The sequence below is a fragment of the Protopterus annectens genome, chromosome 2.part1 (genome assembly GCF_019279795.1).
Source record: "Protopterus annectens isolate FY-2018-M chromosome 2.part1, PAN1.0, whole genome shotgun sequence".
Taxonomy (NCBI): domain Eukaryota; kingdom Metazoa; phylum Chordata; order Ceratodontiformes; family Protopteridae; genus Protopterus; species Protopterus annectens.
This window is the reverse complement of record NC_056729.1, coordinates 44719394-44739268: the sequence shown is the minus strand read 5'-3', so window position 1 is coordinate 44739268 and position 19875 is coordinate 44719394.

The window sequence follows — 19875 nt, the reverse complement described above, 5'->3', positions numbered from 1 at the left end:
TCCAACTGCAGAAAAGATCAAAGAGAACAGATTACAGTAGTTTGGGCACATGTGTAGAAAACCAGAAGACAATCTGGTGAGGAAGATTTGGGACAGACAGGAAGAAGGTAAGAGGAAGCGAGGATGTCCAGCAAAGAAGTGGCTGGATTGTGTGAAAGAAGATCTGCGACAGTCAGGCATGAGTGTTGAAGAAGGCAAGAGTGTGGCACTGAATCGAGAGAGTTGGTGACAGTTAATAGGATCCCCCGACCCCATGTAGATAAATGGGAAAAAGGGGGCTGATCATGATGATGATGAAAGCAAAAGTAAAAAGGAGGTTGAAAAAATTGATAAAAATGTTTCATATATTATGGCAAATTTGGAATCAGAGATTGAAGGAAATCATGTTTAATGAAAAATGGGATTTAGTGATGATATGAAAAAAGATAAGGTTTTGGCTGTGGAAATTGGAGTGGGGGTCAAAACAGTAAACATTTAGTGATGTTTTTGTATGTATCACATAAAGAAACTGAAAAAGGAAAAATGTGGACTTACGGCTTAGAAATATTGTATATAACAAACACTAGAAACTATGTATATATAATGTAAATAACTTGGATGTAAATGATTATGATTGTTTATACGTATATTATGGCTGTTTTTACTAAAGGACCCCTACTATGTTTTGATCAGGGCCACTGTGTCTTTTATTCCCACCTGAGCTACCACCAACTCAGGCAGATGGGGCATCTGAAGGCTGATACATTGAGGAGTGTAGCATCCTCTTATACACTGCAGTGCAGTATCAGCAATCCATTTACCTTTTGTGGAAATAGACCCCATAATCTTCTGCACTAAAGGTGAGTTTGCAACCTGTTGCACCACTGACTCTGCTACATTGCCATTTGTGACTTGTGTTTCAACATTTAAGTTTCTTAGTAATATTTGATTCTCTGTACAACTGTAGTGTGATCTCAGAGATTTGGTATACTTAGGGGGTGTGTGGGGGGAGTAGTCCCCCATCTGGGTGGTTTAGGGATGACATGGTTTGGGTATTCTTTCTTTTTGGATAAGTGGTTTCTTACCCTGGGAAGATCTTAGTAGTTCTGGTCCTTCTATGAACTGAGTTCAATATTTTCAGCCTCGACAAAATGGGATTTGATATGTTGGCACTTTGACAAAGTAAGGTAAAACCATATATATATATATATATATATATATATATATATATATATATATATATATATATATATATATATATATACACACACACACTGTATATATATATATATATATATATATATATATATATATATATATATATATATATATATTATATATGGATCTACTTTAAATTCTCGAAAAGTCAAAATGTTGAGTTGCAAAATGGCGAGACGGAAATGACGAACGTTTACATTCATGAACATCTAGATCATTGTAAGATTTCACCACGAAAGGAGTCAGTTGGCCAGTGAGATGAATTTTGCCCATTTCTTCACTCTAGTGTGATCTCGGAGTTGGTATACTTAGTTGGGGGTTCAGGGCCACTTGGGTGTGTTTTCTTTGTTTAGGTTTGTTTTTACGTTTTGTTGGATGATTGTTTACTTACCAGGGGAAAATTTATGATGATCTGGACATTTGTGAATATAAACGTTCTCTGTTTCCATCTCACTGTTTTGCAACTCGACATTATGGTAATTTGTTGTTTTGATATATAGCCATCTCTCTCTCTCTCTCTCTCTCTCTCTCTATATATATATATATATATGTGTGTGTGTGTGTGTGTGTGTGTGTGTGTGTGTGTGTGTGTATCAGAATTTGCTTTTTTTTTTTTAGTCTCTGTTTGCTTTGTTTATTTCTCTTATATTGGGATTTGCAAGACTGGGTCTGAGAGTATGCTATCCATCTGGTGAGTGGCAGTAAGAATTTGAACCTTAGGAACCAACAAACATTGCTCAAAAGAAAATTAAATTAAGAGACAACAGACAAAAAACAGGCAAATCACTAAGTTCAGAACATTTTGTAGAAGTTAAAGTAATTCAGTAACATTTGTCCAAATGAGTTCCACAGGCTTGTTTCTTCTTAATTCACAAAAAAAACTGTATTTAAACAGAGAAAATGTCAAAGAATGCATAAGATGAATGCCTTCACCTACAAATTTCTGGTGATCTGAGGAATACCATGTAATATGTGTGAAAACCATCGTCTTGTGTCTTCTTGTATGTTTTTTTCTGTGGCATAAACCATTCCTGGATTAAGAAGAAACTGGCCTGTGGAAATCTTTTTGACAAAAGATATTGAATACTTCAACTTCTACGAACACCTCTCAACCAAATGTTTCCGAGTACACATGTATTGCCTCTGAAATAAGTTTCCTTATGAACTGTAAGGCTTTCAGTAAGGGCCACTTTTTATACTTCCAATTCATTCTTACTGGATGTGACACACTTCCAAAGGTAGCCCATTTGCATTCCCCATTTATCTGTTCTTTCACTGTCATTAGGGACTGTTGATGGCTGTCTCATTATATTCTGAATAAACAACATCTATTAAAGTAATTTTATGGGAGATGGAGCACACGAGGTCTTTGCAAAACAGATCTGCAGCTTGCTATCCCTTTGTAACTGCAGAAACAGGCACGCTGCATTAGTTACAGTCACTTCCTCTACCAGCAAGCTAAGTTTCTTGTACATTTTCGGGGGGGGGGTATAGATTGCCACCAGCTACTTTGTAAGTATTATGTAGGTTAAATCTTTTACTAGAAATGAGAGCATTTTTAGACCAGTATTCATAACGTATAAATATTTAACCTGAAATTGTATTTTAAGTTGTAAAGTCTTGATTATTCATGGACAGCAACCCATGTACACTGGTCATATAACTTGCTCAGAGTCACACAGTACGTACATGGAAACTGAGACACCCATGAATTCAGTATGAAGCTGACAACTCCTTCCCTTAACTGTCTGCATTAAACTGCCAGATATCAGCAAGTAGCAACATCTTTTGTGTGACAGTGGATGGTGCCATATGAACAGAAGTAGTTTGGAAGGAAAACAGGTTCTTCCCACGTAACAGCAAGAGGAAGAATGGCACTGTCAATCAAGAACATTGTCTCAAGTTATGATTTAATCATTTGTGACTGGAATTATGTTTCATTTTTATGAGGCATCCTGAATTTGAGAAATGAAATATTGCATAAACATTACTTTACAAGTGTGGTTTTGTAATCATGACTTCTATTTTTTTTTTAAATCCAGGTCATATCAAGGGGAAATATGATTGCCAGCAGGCAGTTTCAAGTGTCACTTAGAAAAACAGTTGGTGAGTATCTGTTATCATTTGTAGAAATCATTTGCAATGAACAGTATGATATGGAGAAGGAAGTCAAACCATTTTCATATAAGACACGTGGTTACAAGAGTGTCCTCCAGTAAGTGGTCTGGTCGTTTTGTGCCGGTACAGAAGTCTGCAGTTCTTACTCAGTCACCATTTCTCCATTACTCCAGGCTAATCCATCTCTTTCCCTCACTACTAATGACCTACTCCCAAACTAATCTATGCACATGATTTACTCGAGTATAATCCACTTCATTCCCTCCCTACTAATCTCCTCCTCCTAAACTAGTCCACCAGCTATCACAGCAACGTTATGGATACTATGCACTTTTCTGTCACTTGCATTTTACTCATTTTATCAGAGGACAAATATAAGGACTAATCATGACTGACCCACTCTAGTCTATGTCATGTTACTCAAATGTACTCTAAGAAAGTCATGTTACTCAAATATACTCTAAGAAAATACTATTTATCCTAAGAAGCTTATTTCAATACATGTATGAATGTAAACTGTAAATACTATACTTTTCTGTTTAGATATTAGATTTTATTCTTTAGACTGTAGATTTTCACTGTATTCTTCCATAAAAAACAATCTGTATCAGATGTGTAACCAAGTTATAAATGTGGAGCTTTTCACCCCGGGCCTCCACTAAAAGCAGGTTATGTAACCCAGACAGACTATCTCAGTAAACAAATGTCAAATAAATAAATGATTAATGCATTTCATATTCTTTAGGATGTTACTGCTCATTGGAATTAATTAACCCATTCGTTTCTAGAGTGTCAAGCTCAGTGTGTTCCCCTGCAAACCTGCAACACTATATGTTCAGCAGAAATCAGTGCTACAGTGGCTAGAATGGTGCCAGTCTTCCAAAGCCTTCAGCTTCCACCACACATGCACCCAGGCTGCTATCAGCTTGAGATCCTCTATGGAGAAAACAGCAGCCTGGGTGCCAAAAAGCTTCAGTACTTTCTTGCTGCCTGTGAGAGTTTTGCTCCAGGGCTTCAGAGGACCAATGTTCAGTTCCTGTCTTCCTTTTCTGGACAGATAAGTTCCCTTTGGGAAGCTTCTTCCAAACATTTTATTTATTTATTTTTGTATAGAAATTATACCAGGTCTCTTTAAGACTACTATTATTTAGCTTATGTTTACAGTTTTGGCAGGACTGTCTTGTCTGACAGGCTGTTTTAAGGAGTGACTGTTTATGCTTAAATTAGGCCACTAATTTGTAGAAAAAGTGTGCTGATTTTTTACTAAACTGTACTTTTATTGGGGATTGTATGTTTTAAAAGAAACATTAAGAGTTTTTGGTGCTAGTGTACATTTTTGTGACAACTTACCCATTTACCGACTTCTCTGACCAGCTTTTACTGGGGTTCAGGCTTCATTTTCAGAGGGAAAATGGAAATACTTATTGGTTCCACAGTTCTTCCTTCCACCATAACAAAAAAGAAGAAATCTGCAGAGGATCCCTTACCTACAGAGTGGGCTCAGTCAATTCCTCAGCCACTGGTGGATGACTCTGTGGTGGTCAGTAGTTAATACTTATTTATCTGGAACTCTCTGGTGTTTGTAGTCCTTTAACCACCTTGGTCAGGGGGTTAACCATGTACTCTGCCACTGTTCTGGTATTTTTAGCAGGCATGCAAGTTACAGGAGGAGGGAGTCCATCCCTGTGTAATCATGTGAAGAAACCTGTTCCCTGGTATAAGGTACCATCATCGAGTTGGTACCCTAATACAGATGTCCTTGGGGGGAAAAAGTTATACATTTATTTTTATCTAACATTTTGTCTGCTGATAAGGGAAATTTTACTAATTTGGCTAAATATTTATTGTAGGATTTAAAACTTCTGGAAAATGACTGGAATTTTTGTAAAAAAAATAAGTCAGTTTCCTCAGATTCTGAGGATTCCCTGTCAGAAGAACATGATATGGATAGGACATCTTCTGTGGGTTTTTTTCTACCCATATCCAAGATTTTGATTCTGTGAAAAATGTATTTATTTATTTAACATTTGTTTACCAGGAAAGTCTGACTTGGAACAAAGCCAATTTTCAGCAGTGACCCAGGGAGAAACATTCCAGACTTATGTCTTTGTAACATGGGAGGAACCAGAGTACCTAGAGAAAACCCACACAAACACTTGGAGGACATATAGACTGCACAGAAGGCACTCCAGCCGAGAATCAAACCAGAGAATCTCTTGCTGTGAGGCGACAGCAATACTGCTGCACCACTTCTGTATCTCCTGTAAATGAATTTTAATTTTCTGACACTGTGTGTAGAACGAATAATTTATTTCAGTGGGAGCAAGTTGACATTCTTGCATGCTTGAGTTAATATAATGACATTTTACAAGTGGATGCACTACTGCTAACTCCTATTCCTCCTGTTTTGCAAGTCCTGGAGGATGTTTTAGACTGTACCTGCAATATGCCTGACAGTCAACCTTCAGTACTTAAAACAGGAGACAGATTTTATAAGGGTCCTCAGTCTTAAAGTATTTTTTCTAATCCCATGTCAGACCCAGTTGTTTTTTCTGTTTCTAGTCCAGTTATTGCTGAAAACCTGATTAATGCTAACAGTTCTCTTGTGTGAAAGAATGGAAAGGCTTTTCGCATGTCTGGGAAGAGAATGTATTCCTCTACAACATTAGCCTTCAGAATTCTGAATTATCAGGCTCGTGTGTTGAAATATATATTGGTTTGTTCTGACACTCTGAGGAACATTTCTACCACATTTACATCTTCAGAAGGTAGGTCCTCTCTGAATTCTGTTATTACTCCTTTTTCACAGGTAACAAAGCATTCTTTAAAGAGTATGATAGTGCGAACTCTGTATCCAGGGCAGCAGGTAATGTTACTGTGATGAGGGATTTTGATTGGATACCTAATCAGAAGTTTTCTGAGCATGTTAAATCTGAAATCTTAAATTCTCCTTTGGATAAGGAGGTTGTATTTGGTCCTTCTGCTATCCAGGTACTCAAGCAATTTGATGAAAGAGGGAAATTATTCAGGAGAATTACAAAGATTATTCAGCCCTTCTGCTCAAAGTCTACAAGAACCTCTGGTTTCCTTTCCAGAAAATAAAACAAGTCATCCCAGCAGTCTTCTGGCAAACAGAATTTTAAGAAAAAGTGCAAAGAAGAATGTAACAAAAAGGAACCAACTTTCCAGAAAAGGGGAATAACCATTACTTTAGAATGAATATTGCTGGATTCTTCCCCCTTTCCCCTCCCTGTCACTCCTTCAAATATGTCCTAGAACATAGGTCTCTATATTTCTGTTTTGCATCAGATTGTCTCAGACAAATGGGTTCTTAATGTGCTCAAGGAGGTTACAGATGGCAATGGAAAAGCCTATGTCTTTTTGTTAAAACAGAAGTTTATTGACTTTTCCAATAATACTGAACAGGTAGATGCAAAAATATGGAATGGAGCAGAATTATACAAATTATATACATTACATACAAAGCCCAACATTCAAATATTTTACTCAAAAGCTTTTTTCAATGATTTCCATATAATTGAGTGATGCCATTGATATACCTTGCAAGTACCAACAAGCCAAAAAACCTAGAAACTACAGAAGAGTGAATCTTGAACATTACTGCTTCTCCTTTAAACTTTATTTTTGCTGGGGGTGAGCCTCCCCTGCATTCCCCAATTTAGGAGGCAAGTTCCTAATACTCCAACTCCAAGATCACCATACTTTGGAAAAAATGGAATATTTTGGGAAATGGCCATCTTTGACTTAATATATTTAAGTCTATATTTCTGGCCATTCAGTCTCAGTTTTTCAGGACTCACTCCAGCTGGTCCAAACACTTCAAATGGTTACCATTGCAAATATAATTAAATGTTAAAGGTGAAGATAAGAAGAAATTGTAAAATAATCAGCCATAACTACAGAGAAATTGCTTCCAATATGAGGGAGAACATGTAAGGGGTCACCACTTTTAAAATAATACATAATGTTCCCTAAGTGCTTTCTAAGAAGATTATCTAAAAATCCCCAAGGGTGGAGGTTACTTATATTTACAAAGCTTAGCACCCAGAAGTTTCCCAAGAGTAGTCAAAACCCAGGAGATCTCATACTGAGAGTGATTAGAACTCAGGCTTGACATCAAAAATCCAAAATTTCAAATCTAGTGAGGGAGATAACTCCAAGATATCCCATTGTGTGGAAATCAAAAGTGACCATTGCTTTCTGATAATATGGTAATCCCAAAATATATGCAGGTGATCTGTCCCCTGTTGACAACACCTCAAACATTTCTCATCTGTTTTCAGCCCCAACTTCAATTGTATAGAAGAGGTGAAGTATCATCTGACCAAAAGGTGGATCTGTTGATCCTAGTATGTAGGCCATCTACCTAACAGCTGTAAGACTTCCCATACTTGACTCCATTGTTGAAGGGTCACATTAACTGACGCCTGAGTTATCCAATGGCATAGAACCAGATGCTTTAAGACCAACACTTTACTAGTCCTCAAGTCCTTATAGATAAGCCCAATCCTACCCGAGCTACCACTGCCCCACTTCTTCCACAGGAGAACTAATGCCTTTTCTTGGGAGGAACAATTTACCGAAACCAAATCTGCCGTATCTGGCTTTCTGAAAACCAATCAGAGGATTCTAAGTAAAATGTTGTGCATAAGTTGACTAGGTTTCTCGGTAGACATGAAGTGCAGGGCTTCTAAGATATGTTCCCATAGCCCAGTGGTGCTGGGTCTCTTAATTCAACAATTTACATATAATGGGGTGATGTCAAATACTGTTACTGGACTCCCTCTCCCATAAGTGTTCACTAATCCTCATAGATCCATAAAATAGATAATCAAGACATTCTTGTGATATATCAAAGGGCAGGTCAGAACAGAGGTCATCAGGCTTAGGGATTGCTGCTGAAATCTCACCTGCTTTATGCAGAACAATACTGAACTTAGAGACAAGGGCATGGCTGGTGAGTTGGGGAACCCTATTCTCCCATGAAATCTTGGTAAGTGTGCCATGGATGCAGCCATACTATAGCCTGTACACCCTAAGACTGCACTGTCTATAAGATCTTGAATGTGAATCAAAAGGATATGTTCCAGAAGTATTAGAAGATTCCTAAGCAAGTATAAAATGTAAGGAATAATCATAATCTAGGACACTCTTGCCTTGCATAGTATGGACTGAAAATAAGCCACCTTGGAAATGAGCTGTAGGGTTTTCTCCAAGAGCTCCCTCATAATTAGCTTCAATCATGTTACAAAGATTGGGTCTGAAAATAGCCCCAAATACCTGACATTAGGATTGAGTGCAGTATCACCAGCAAATTATGAGCAGTTTGTGCCTCCAAATATTAGAAAGATATGATAGGATCCATCAACCACTGATTCCAAGTTAAGTACAGTCTTGATTTGCCATGCTAACTCCTCCATAACTAGTAAGAAGAGACTTGGTGAGATGGGGAAACCCTATCTCATGTATCTACCAATTTGTCCTGACTTAGACAAATTATCATTAAGCAAGACCATGAATGATGATTCATGACAGAGACGGCAGACCCAATGAGCAAATCTTGGCCAAAAATTCCTAAAGAAAAGAATTATAAAAAGGAAGTCCTAATCTGCAGTATCAAATTCTTTCTTAATATCCAACAGAATGATAGTGGATTGACTGTACATTCCCCATACTTGTGCACAAACCAGGACAGCTCTCTGCTCTTGACAAAATTCACTTGTCCCTTAGCTGTTAAGGTCCTCATCAGAGGTTCAAGTTGCCTAGCCAAAATCTTGGAAAATATTTTAAAATCAGCATTAATTAAAGATATGGGGCATAAATCTCTAAAGGCTGTCTCCTGACTCTTGTGTTTAGGGACTATTGTAATAATAGCTTAATTGCACTGGGTTGATGCATGTAATGCATGTGCTTCAGAGCTGAATATGTCATGCAGGGCATGTATAATGTCTTGCATATTCACGTACAGAATTTTATGGGGTAACCATCCATACTCAGAGCTTTATGCAGTTTGGATTGTGAAATCACTTCTTTGATTTTTAGCTATGAAATGGGACTTCTAACATATTAAAATACTATGCTCAATCTGTGCATCTGTGCAGCAGCAAAAGACCAGGAAACTAAAATAATGATTTGGACTGGGTGATAGACTTAAACATACTGTAAATCCCTGAAGACCCCTCTAAAATCTTCATCTAACTTAATAAGACAAGCAGGTGTACCCAAAAATGAAGGTAAGGAGGACATGCGTAACTTCTGTTTGAAGAACCAAGCACTGCATCAAGGACCCCCCCTCTTTTAAGCTAAAATCACCTCCATTGTTAAACCCCAGTTGTTTGACACTAATATTGTTAGGGGCAAATACAATATTAGGTGATGAACACTTTCTCAATTGTTCCACATTTTGTTCCTTTTAAAATAAAAGTGTAAAATATAGCCCTTTTTGTGTTTTTGAGATGACTTCAACCATAACCTTGTTAATCAATTTGGCTGGATACCTTCTCTATTTAAACATATTAGCCTTTTTCTTAGCACTTTTCCTTCTGCTTGGGAGGTCTCCATCAGAGTAATTCCCTTCTGAGGAATCTCTTCTGCATTTCTAATAGAGCAGCCCTCTCCTTCTAGAACCAGTCTAGCTTGTATATTGCCAGAATCCTTGTGTAGGGTTTTTTTGCCCTCCTCCTCTGACTCCATGATGTCAACCTGAATTTCTGCTTCCCACCCTTCCCACCAAGTAGTTTAACACATCTCCCTGGGTACCAGTATACACTGCAGAATGTTTTGAGCAGTCGTATTAAGCTTATCCATACACTTATTAAAGCCCTGTCTAAAATGTGCTCACCTCCAGGATCTAATTTTCTGCTCCGTGGGGACAAATTTAATCATAAGGGTGATTGGTACATGATCAGATAAGTAAATTTCTTGCATTAAAGGGGAGTGCATCATCTGTTCACCCTCTTTTCACACTATGTTCACACTCTTTTCACCTTCTATTCACCCCTTGGTCACACTCTATTCACCCTCAGTACACCCTCTGTTCACACTGTTCTCTTTTGGTTATTTCCCAAAACAGAATTAACACCTACATTCAGCTAATGGAATTAATGCTATTAAATATTTTTATTTATTTTGAAGGCCAATATTTCTGTCAAGTCACTGGTGTGGCCATGGGTCCATGTGGACCTTTGTTTACCAATATACTCATGGTCCAATGAGAATCAAAGTGCATTCTTAACAGTCCCTTTGCTTCTTCTTGGGCATTATATACAAGGTACCTGGACAATATATCCATTTGTTAGATAGATGAACAAGAAATGATATAAGACTTTATAGAGTATATTAATAGCACTACAACGTTTTTATCATTTTCCTATACAGTTACAGAAACAGAATGTTCCTTTTTGGGTGTTCTAATTAAGAAGTATATTAACAAAAATATATTTATTTCACATATTTACAGAAAGCCAAAATATTCTAATTCCTTCCTACATTATTCCAGCTGCCACCCCTTCCATCAAAAACAAAGGCGGTTATTAAGGCCAAATGGTCTGGGTGACCCGTATGACCTCCCAGGCCAAGGATTTCATTTTTGAATGCCATTTCTTACCAATATGTTTAACTAGAGAAGGTATACAGCCAACTCAATTAACAAGGTTATGGATGAAGTCATCTCAAAGAGACAAAAAGGGCTATATTTTCCACTTTTATTTCAAAAGGAGCAAAATGGGGATCAATTGAGAGAGTATTCATCACCTAATATAATATATGACCCTAAAAATATTAGTGGCAAACAATTGGGTTTTAACAACAGAGGTGATTTTGGCACAACTTTTATTAATACCTTTTTCCTCTGACAGCCCCTTAATTAATGACGTTTCAAATAAAAACTGGAGCTTAATAACTGCACAGCTGGATATTGTTGAAAATGTGGATTCCAAACCACTTATTGTATATAAGAAAGGAACCCCCTTTAAAAATCTCTTTGAGAATGTACCAGATAGACCTATTAACTATTTCCCCATGATGTCCATCTGTGGCTGTTGTAAATATTGCAAGTACATATATACTGGAGATTCTATTTATATTCAAAATTGCACCAGCAAAACGACAGGGAAATTTAACTGCAATGCCAAAGGGGTAGTTCATTTAGTTACCTGCCAAAACTGTTCAGCCTTTTACATAGGGAAAACTGAGAAGAAAATAAGGGAACATGTGCACGACCATATTTATGATAAAAATAAAAGCAGAACTTCTAATGCTCCATACAAACATATAGAATCAAATCCCTCCCACAGTTTCTTGTTCCTTGTGGTTGAACAGGTGCTACAACACCAGAGTTATTGTTAGAGAAGAGAGCTTTGGTGTCAACTTTTTCTAAATACTTCTATACCAACTGGTCTAAATGAATTGATTTCTATTTCATGTCTTTTAAAACATATATCATACTGTATGTAACACTTTTTAGATTTTTAGATATTTATTTAGTTCATTTTTTAATTTTTTATTCTTATTTCTTAAAGCACACTGATTATTTCAATTAGTCACAATGCTTATGCAATTAACACTAGATTTAATTTATTCTTCATCTAGCTTTAACATAGTTGGTTTGAAATGGTCATGTGTTTACTTAATTTTAGTATTTAAGAATGGTCTTATGATACATTTTCTATCCTGAGGAAGTCCTATTTTAGATGAAGGCACTAAATAAATTGTATTTTATCCTGGGAAGAGGACTGGAGTCCGTCTGTTGGTTGTCTTGTGGATTTAATTGTCCCAAATATACAGCTGCTACCACAGGCCTTAATTTACTTAAAATTGAGATTATCCATGCTAAGACACATGTTATTGTCTGTGCTTCTACTTATACTTATTGGTGTCAGTTCTTCTTTATCTTTATTCCCCTCAAAGATGTGAAAAGCAACTTGCATGTTTTCAGAAAACAATAAACTTTTAGTCTTGAAGAAACCAGTGCTGTGGCCTTTTCTTGCCCTATTATGAGCTTTTATCCATGGAAGTGTAAGAAAAAATTTAGTCCTCAGCTGCAGGCTTCAAAAAATAAGTTGCTAAAGCAAACCTTTTCAAAATATTTAGTGTCCTCTTAGTTACTTGTTTCCACTAAAAACGTGTTATCAGATTAAGCCAAGGGTCTTAATTCAGACAGTCACCTATACAAAACTAAGAGAAAACATATCAGTTCTACATATATTATGGTCTGTTTACTTTTGTACCCCACCCTGCACCTCAACAGCCCAAGATTACAGCATATTAACTTAAACATTCTTTTGTTTACTATTTTTTCACTTTTTGCATTGTAATGCCTACATTTCTGTGTCTTTCAAGCATTTTCCTTTGGAACAGTGGAAAAGGTTTCACTTGCAAAGTCTCTCAGTCTACTTTTGTTATATGATGAATGAGTAGCAAAGTCCCCTTCTGCTTCATTGCTCATTTCTTGTATTTCATTCTTAGCACTTTCTGCATGAAAAAAGTACTTTGATCCTCCCAGAAAAAATATTCTGAAGATAGTTGGATACAGCAGCTTGCATCTCATACATGCCTCTCGACATTCCCTGATTGCTAGAATAAATGTGTTTCTCTTCTGCCTGGTGTGTAGTGAATAACCATTTTTCCACAAATAATCTATTGTCTCCGACTTTCAGTACTTTACTCTTTTGCCACAGTTTTGTCAGGCTCAACTTTTTCTGCTAGTATGTTTGACTAATACAGGTCTTGGTTGCTTTCTCATGGTCAGATTTGGAGCATACTCATGATGTACACTTTCAAATAACCGCTTCTGTTGTGGAATACCACCCAGTTGCTTAGTGTAGTTTGCTTCTTCTAGTTTCTCTGATACAGCAGAAAATCTCAGATTTTCCCTCTGTGCTCTGTTCTCTGATTCTACCATTTTTGAAGCAGCTCTTCTTGAGCAGTTCATACTCAGTCTTTTCTTCATTTCAACCTCTGATGTTTACAGCTTAATCGCTTCATCTGAATATCTGTTTAAAGGTGAATTAAAACCAAAAAATTAAGGCTTAATAAGGCCATCCCGGGATAGTGGACTGGACAAAGTACATGTTGATTTACAAAGTCCATTGAAAGCATTGAAGAAATGGACAAATCCAGGTTCTGCAAAATAGAAATGGAAACAAAGTGCATCTTGTTGCTGGGTGTGATTCTCTCATGGCAGAGGGGCTATATACTGAAAGGCATAATAATGTGACAAGATTGCTGCCCTAAGGACTATGCAAACATTATAAAATAAGTAGCTGAGAACTGTTGGAAACATGAACCACAAAGCTTTGTATAAAATTATGAAGGTTATACATCAAGGGCTCACCCATTGCTAATAGTTCAAAAATATATGCAAGAAAAAACAGATATCATAGTCCATAAAAAATTGAACATTAAAACTGCTACACCTAGTGATTACAGTGCATTACATACAGAGTGACACAAAGTCATAAAATACCAGAATTTTAAAGCAGAAACAAGAATGATATAGAATAAAGATATCCAGACAGTTCCAATAGTAGTAAGAACAACAGGTCTAATAAACAATTTATAGTTGTACTTAAATACGCTACCAGTACATGTACCCCTGTATGAATTACAGAAGGAGGCAGTTCTGGGCATATTGCAGGTGCTGAGAACATCACTCATGCCTAACAACAAAGACTGAAACAGTACTAATTTCATGAACTCTAATAACTTTGGAATGGAGTCCATTCCCATCATGGTATTAGAAACCCAAAACAGTTAGAGAAATTAAACCCTGTGAGAACTTTCAGATAATGTAGCTGCTGTCCATCCTCCCAACAAAGAGTCCAGTGTGATGGACAGAGTGGGGAAACATGCATATGCCCCAGTCACTTTTGCCTTGAGGATACTGAACTATGTTATTCATATGAATTGTTTCCAAAGAGATTTACTGAAAACACTTTAGACTTTTTGTGAAAGCCACCCATGGCAGATTCAACAAAGCAATTTGAGGCTACAGTGGCAATAATGCTAAACATTGCCATGCTGCTAATGTGGCTGTTACATAATGCAGTTGATGGATCAGCCAGAGTAGTAGTCACAGGCATTACAATAAGGTGTCAATACTGACTCCACCTTTGTGACTGCGTGGACAGTTTTGGGCATTCTGTATTAACACCCCGTACGCCAGTTCCACTTTATTCATGCCAGGTGTGAAAGACAACTCACTGAGGAGTCAGACAGGGTCTAAGGCTTTATAGTTCAGGAAACCAAAGCATCAGCCCTTTGAATCCCCCTCAGGCAGGAGTGACCATGGCACAGGCAGACACCTTTAATGAACACTGACTGAGACGTCATGGACAGCCACAAAATCATGAAGTTCAGGGGGTCTTTTTCAGGTCAGCAATACCAATAGCCCCTGAAGCCTTGCCTGACTGTTTACCTCTAGTAACATTCAGGGACTACGTATCTCTCCATTTGCCTGTGGATGAGTGAGATAATAACCAGAGGCTATTCTATACCCTTTTCTCATCTCCCACCACCCCCCATCATAGCCACTCCCAGACACTTCACCCCAAAAATTTAAAGCAGGCAGAAGAAAAATACTTATTTTAAATTCCAAAGAAAAGCAAGGATATCAAGTCCATCCTAACTCTCAGTGGCCTAACATTGCATGTTAAAAAGTCTTTTTTCAAATGGTCACTATGAAAGCCATTTTGCTTTGTCTGAAAGCAAATAATTGGATGTAATCAATAGATATCCAATATGCCAGTCTCAATTCCAATATAGTCAAGCCATCCAGAAGATTTTTACACTTCTAGCTAAGAGCTAGTCATTTTCATTTCGTAGCCCTAGCCTTTGGCCTCACCACACCCCTCCTGTGTGTTCACCAATTGAATGGCAGTAGATGCAGTCCACTTTAGACCCAGTGAGATCAATATGTCCTCATATTTGGATGATTGGATCCTCAATGGTATGACCATGGAGTCTCCTGTCAAAGTCAGCGATTACGTGCTACAGCTCTACCCATCCTTAGTTATTTCTGTCAATTACAAATAGTCAGACCTTTAACCACAGCATTCTATACTGTTTTTCCTCTGCCATCTGGACACAGCAAGCTTCATTCATCTCCTAAACAGAATTTGGATTTGTAGAGAATGGATCCAACATTGTCTAAACCATTCCTGTTCTGTGCCTTTCTTGGCACTCTGAGTCCTAGGGTTGGGTTATTGCCAACATGATAGTCATGGTTCATAAGCAATTACTAGGCTAATGGCACAAAAGCCTTTACAAACCTAGCCAATAATACCCAGGATGTGGCAATATTATATCTTAATTCCCCAGATATGAGATGAAGTGTTATGGGTAGTGGGCCTTTGGGTGTTGGAGCCCCGAGTTATCTTACAGACTGCCTCTGCCCATAAGGAACATGGGCAGTACCCCAGGAGTGAATTTATGGTTTCCCATCCATTTATACAAATTCTTTTTGAAGATAGTGAGAGACAGGCTTTGTTTTATGAAGATGGGAAGAATATTCCTTAGACAAGATAGCCTTTGGGATATGAATCTGTCTCTCCCATGCATGTTTATAAGTGCAACTGCAATGGTTGCTGAGAGTTCAATGGGCTTAGATTTCTGATCATCCTGCAACATCTATAATCATTGCTCAGCTATGCAAGACTCATTTAAAATTATGGTTAACTACTCCAGCACTTTCCAAGGGGAGACCATTCATTATCCTTCTTTCTATTTCAACAGAAAACTTGAATGCCTCCTCTCTGAATGGGAAGATATTTAAAGGGGTGTATTGTCCATGGACTTTGAAATAAGAGAGAGACCAATATTCACATCAATATTCTGGAAATGAGTGTGGACCTCCATGCATTGCAGGAATTCTAGGACCTTCTTCCTGTGGGAGTGATATAGTGTGAAATTTGAATAAGGAGGAACCAAATCTTATCCCCTTTGCCAATTGAGGGTTTGGCAAAGGGTGATCATTACACATCACTTTCAGTTCATAACAAACATTCCAGAGAGATCCGGCTGCCTAGTCGAAAAGCTGATGAGATCCAGCCTCATGTCTCACAGATGGTCTCTCAATCCAGCAGTAGCCTGACAAATTCCCATCTGCTGGTGTCAGCTTTTCAGTGATATCTTTAAACCCCTGGTCATCATCAAGTGCAACAGCTACTTCACTCTGATCCCTCCAGAGGTAAATGTTTTAGATGGACAGTGATCTTCCAAATTTCTTAATGCCTTTCCTTCTCTTTTTTCTAATTTCAAGATTCCTATAGAAAGCAGCATCCAAGTTCACTGTGATCTTCATTGCTCCATTTTGGTCAAGGCAAATATGGTTTCCCTTGCTCAGGCTTCATCTAATGAAGAGTACATGGCTTTTTGATCCTCACACAGATCTTCTCTCATACCCATCCAGGCAGCTTCATATGGACTTAACTTACCTGTACTTAAGCACGCAGTTTTTCCACATCTCTTAATAGTCAAAGACCCTTTGTTAACTGAGAGAGTAATTCACTCCTCCTCTCCATCTCAGAAAGGATCTACTCATAAAGTGTAGTGAAATAAATGGAAATATTTTTCTATATGTGCAATGAATCAAAGCATTAAACCCTTTTTGGCTCCCACTTCTGTGATCCTTCAAGAAATGTCATTCCTGCTGAAGACATTTCTTTTCACTACTGTTACCTAATATGAAGTAGGTTTTACACTAGGACCCTAATAGGATTCCTGTGATGTAGAAAATGTATTAGAATCTGATATAGTTATAGATGTCTAAGGCTGTTCCTGTTCCTCCTGTATTGCCTGCTTTATAGAATGTTTTTTCTCACAGCTTCCAGGTTACCTGAAAGTCAGCATTCTGCTCCTAAGCACACAAATACCTGTTTTTTTAACCCTAAAGCAGAGCCAGCAGTAATCTTTTTCTTCTAATTATGCTGCTGGTAAATAGGCTACAGCTAATAACCCCATTCTTTGTGACAAAGATGAGAAAGCAATGGGTAAATTAGGGAAGAAAATGTATTCTTCAAGTACTCTCAGGATTTTAAACTCTCAAGCTCATATGTTAAAGTTTTTACTGTTATCTTTTGAGAATACGCAGAAGTTAATATCCTTCTTTCTTTAAATATAAAAGATTCATTAAATGTTTCTGTGACAACAATTTCTCAGGTGATTAAGCATAATTTAAAGTGTGCTTATGATGCTGTTGTCTCTTCATCCAGATCTGATACTTCTGGATCACGTCTGAGCAGATTTACTTGGCTTTCCTCTCAGCATCTTCCCGATTATGTTAAACCTGAGATTTTAAATTCTCATTTAGGCAAAGAGATACTGTTAGACTCTACAACAACTGAGATGTTTAAAAATTGTGGATGAAAGAAAAAGCTAATTCAAGGAATTACTACATTTTTTCAAACTTTCTTTCTCAGACCAAATAATAATTTTCCCCTGCCTCAGTTCCCTTTTCCAATAAGCAATTCAAGTAGCAAGGAAATAATAACATGGGTTTTAAGAAGCAATGGAAATATGCTCAAAATAAAAGGAAAGGCCTCAAAATATTGTTATCATATGCCCCAGTTAACATGACTCTCTACTTGTTCAAGTCCCCCTTCCTTCCTACCTCGGCAACCTTTCTATATCTCTGAGACATCATCTTCCATTTTGGAATTGGATAGTTTCAGACAGTTGAGTTCTGAAGGTAATCCAAGAAGTGTGTGCTTTACAATGGGAATTCATCCTTCCTTTTCAGGAGATTCCCCCTTGCTCAGAGAGACAGATTGTTCATTTCCACTCAGTCTTCACAAACTCAGCACCTCTGAATTTCCTAGACATAAGTTATTACTGAAAAATTTGTCTTGTTTCTAAACTAGAATAATCCATAAGCTTTGTACTTGAGCTTTCGTGTCTAAAATGTTTGTCAAGATTCCAAAGTTAAAGATGCTATCATTTCAAAATCTTGTACCTCTGATCCCTCCTCTAGTTTTCATGGTAAAACTGGATCTAAAAAATATCTGCTATCACATTTCCTATTCCCAGGCAATTCAGGCATGTCTTAATATTTGTTGTGTCAGGCTTGCATTATTACTTCTCTATCTTATGCTACTGGACTATCGGACTATCCAGTGTACCAAGAGTATTCACAAAATGCCAAGCTCCAATCATTGCTCATTGCAGACTTCAAGGCATTGACAGTTTTCCATATTTGGATGATTATTTTATATTTGCAGACACTTTTTCCAGTTGTCAAGCATTCCTATAACTTCTAAGGACTTCTACTTACTCTGACTTTTCAAATTAACTTGCAGAATCTTCTCTCATTCCTTAAAAGAGAATTATTTCCATGGAAAGAGCTTTTCTTTCTCCAGACAAAGTAGAGATTTTGCAACAGTTCTTCCCACATTTTTGAAGCATCTGTAAGGGAGTTTCTCAGGCTTCTAGGTTACATGGCATTGATGATACATGCGCTGCCCTTGGCCTGATTATACAGGAGGAAAATACAATGGTATCTCAGATCTCAAAATATACACCCTTTGACTTTTCACATTTCAGAGCTTGGATGTGTAAAAAAGGGTGATGGGCTGGTGATAGTGCAGATGGTGTGCAATCCATTTGTTCCATTTTCCCTTACAACCCACTCTCCAGTCAGTTACTACACGTGCTTCAGATATGGCTTGGGGAGTGGTTTCAAAACAGGTAAAAGTTTAAGCTCTGTGAAATCCTGTAGACAGAAACACATAAATGTGAAATAGACATTGGCAGTAATTAATGAACTGAAGTCCTCAAAGCATCTCTGGTTCCTCAGGACCTCCGCAAGTGTACACTGACAACACTAAAGTGACGTGGTACGTAAGCAAATATGGGAGTACCAGATCTTACCCTCTTTGCAGCCTGGCTATGATATCCTTGGAGGTAGTTCAATCTGACTTTACAGGCTTCATTCATTCCATCAAAGCACAACCTTATTGTAGACAAGATCAACAGGACCAGGGTAGACCCTCATGAATGGAAACCTCATGCAGGGGTCTTCCAAGATTTAATCCAGTTGTAAGGGATTCACCTCAGGCAGATCTGTTTGCCTGTTTTCAACTAAACAACTTCTGCTCCAGCACTCCTTGCAGACAGGTCTGGAAGACAGATGCCTTCTCATTTCCATAGATGGGAATATTCTTGTATACTTTTCCACTGATAACCAAGGTACTTCTAAAGATTCAAAAAGACTCTCCAAAAATTATGGTGATGACTTCCTTTTGGCCAAGGCAACAGTAGATCTTTCATTTAAATTTAGCCAATGGCAATTATCACAAGTGGCTTTTCCACATACTGGATTTACTCATACAAGACAGGGGGAGTTTGATACATCCCACACTGAAAATTCTTCACTTTTGCTGCCTGGATAATAAAATTTTAATACCTTGTAGGCACTTTTTTGAGGATGTTCAGCAGGTACAATAAGAGGAGAGAAAACCTACTAGAAAATCATATTTTTCTGGCAGACAGTAAGATGGTTCTTGACAATATTGTCCTGTGGCATATAATACTATTCTCTCAAGG